This window comes from Gavialis gangeticus, unplaced genomic scaffold, assembly GCF_001723915.1.
Source record: "Gavialis gangeticus isolate Ggan-Ray unplaced genomic scaffold, GavGan_comp1, whole genome shotgun sequence".
NCBI lineage: Eukaryota > Metazoa > Chordata > Crocodylia > Gavialidae > Gavialis > Gavialis gangeticus.
This window is the reverse complement of record NW_017728994.1, coordinates 66966367-66969223: the sequence shown is the minus strand read 5'-3', so window position 1 is coordinate 66969223 and position 2857 is coordinate 66966367.

The following is a 2857-nucleotide window of genomic DNA, read 5'->3' as shown; positions in this document are numbered from 1 at the left end:
TCGGAGGGGGGGGGGGCGTGGAGGCCCCCATAGGGAAGGAGGGAGTTGGGCTGGGGCTGCTGCCTAGCCAGGTGGTGCAAGGAGCTTGGGGCCCAGGGCCATGTGCAGCTGCAGGGCTCCCCAGGCGGGGAGCAGGATGGAGCTGTGGGTGGCTCGTCTGGAGGGGGGCTGGCTTCCCACCACTGTGCGCACTTCCGGGGGGAGTAGGTGGGGCACGTGCTCTCCAGATCTGTACATGGGGTGACAGCAAGCTTGGGCTCCCCACCCTGCTGCCCTCCCCGCGGTGCTTCCATGGCCCAGCGGGTGAGACCTGGCATAATAAGGCAGAGCAGGACGAGGTGGGGAAGCATGTTCCCACCACTGGAAGCCCTGCTCTGCCCTGGCGAGGCACCCCCTACCCACCTGGCAGCACTGAGGGGCACAACTCTGTGCCTCCACCTCTGCTGCTGCCAGGCAGGCAGGGGGCACCTTGCCAGGGCAGCATGGGGCTCGCAGTAGCAAGGAGCTATCCTGCCCAGTCCCACTGCCTTGCTGTGCTGGGTCTCACCGGCTGCACTGCAGAGGCCCCAGGGGAGGGCAGCAAGGTGGGGAGCCCAAGCCCACAGCAGGCAGCCTGAATCCCCCCTCCCTCCCACAGGCTTCACTCTGGCCATGCCCATGGCAGGGGGGAGCTTGGCTCCATGCTCTGCTCTGCCACAGCAACCACCACCTCCCACAGCAGGTAGCCAGGGCTCAGGCGCCACTGCGGGGCAGGGATGCTGGGGGCTGCAGGCCCAGGTCCCTGGCCCCATAGCCCTGGCAGCTGGGGCCCCTCCTACAGGGCTGTGGAGGGGATGCAGGACTGCGGGTGGGGAATAAGAGGCACAAACAGGGGTGGTGGGGGCTTTGGCTTGGGAGTGAGGGGCCTGGACTTGTGTCCTGGTGAGTGAAGGGGGAAGGGAGAGCTCCAATTTCCCATGATAAAAAACCCCAAATCAAATACCAAAATTTATAAGTATTTAACATTTATTTTATTACAGCGATTGAGGCACTGGTAGGCTTCCAAATTGCTTTAAAATTGAAAATATATCAATAAAACATTGTGTTCAATTGATACACATATATAGCGATGTTTCATTTTAATCACCGATTTTGAGGTTTTAAATCAAGAAAATGTGATTTTTTTAAATCAGAGAATTTGCAATTTTTAAACAGAGAAAACCAGGATCCCTATTACCACTGCCATGTGGGGAGGTGCCCACCCCACTGCCAATAAACCCCCTTCTTTCTTTCCTCTGCTGCCACCACCATGCAGATGATTCTCCCACCACAGCCACACAAGCAGTGTGAGCCTCCCAGCGGGTGCTGTCACATGGGCAGTGAGCTCACTATGCCCCAGAGACCCCAGCTGCTTTTGCATGGAGAGCCCTGGGGCTGGACATTAACCCCTCATAGACTGATTGCAGCCCATAGGCAGCTAGTTAAACAGCCTTGCCTTAAACTACTCCTGCCCCAAAAGTTAGGGATAGCAAAACTGTGGCTTTAGACTATGAGTCCCTCATTCTTAAAATGAGCTTGTTGGTTGTAGTTCAAACAATTCCATAGTTACTTTTGCATCAAATGGTTCGTTAATGCAGATCTAAGTAAAAGAGAGAGTCATCTTCCAGCAATTGCCAAACCTATATCAATAAAACATTGATATACTTGATAATATAGCCCAGCAATGGGGAATTTGCTGCTATGACCAATCCATCTAACTGCACCAGCTTTTAGGTCAAAAAGACTAAATGGCCTTGTGCAGGGAAAATCTAAAATGATTAGAAGGGTCAAGCATATCCTCACGGATATGACAGCAAAATCCTAATTCCCACTTCTGTGCAGAGCTGGTCACTGCTTCCATTAGAAATAAGCACTACCAGGGTTTTATCATTCATTCTCTATGGGTCTGCTTTAATGCCCAAAGGCCACTGAAAGACTCTTGAATTCAGTGAGCTTTGGGTCAGCAAGTTCGCTGTCCCTTGACAGACACTGCCTTCAGTGGCTTTCAGCATGGATAGGCTTTTTCAGGAATCCCCTTGTTTCAAGTATCAGCTTCTATGAAAGCTGTGCTTGCTCCCTGCATTGCGTCAATCAATATAAAGGAGCTTTAAATGATTGCTCGTCAAGTCAGCTTGACAGGGGCTTAATGGAGTGTTAGGTTGAAAGCTGGCTTGGAGCATTAGGATCCTGCAGGGCATCCATTAGCGCTGCAATTAACAGGAAAAAAAGCCCTTTAAAAAGATACAAATATTAATCAACATATTGTGTCACAGGAAAGAAATATTGTTTCTATGCTCATATCCATATCCATATTCAACAACTGTCTGTTTTAGGTGCACTAAGTTTTCCATGCCTCCATCAAGGAAGCTCACAGTAAGGTCATTTTGCTAGTACAAGTACTGCTCTGAGCCACTGGCGCAGCTGCTGGGGAGCTTGCTCTGCTTCCCCAGCCTCCAGCAGCTCCTTGTTGTGTCCCTGTTGTGCTCACTCCAGGAAGCAGGTAGGGGAGCTGCAGGTGGGCAGGAGCGTGGGGCTGGGGCTGGCAGGAGCGTGAAGCCTAAGCCCAGCAGGGCAGGAGTGCAGAGCTTTGGGTGGGGTTTGTGGGGTGAGGCAGGGTGGGGGGTGTAGGGACGCCCCCCCCAACTCCCTCCAATGGTGCACAGTGCTCCTGCCATCAGTGGCAGCAGCAGGGGGCAGGCCCTCGGGGTGCTCACACTTTGTGCAGCTGCTTTCAGTTCCTGGATCTGCATGTGGTAGCAAAGAGCAGAGCCATGCCAGCCCACCTCTATTTCTCACATGCAGCTCCAGGGATTTGTGCACCACCATTGGTTAGCCCCAC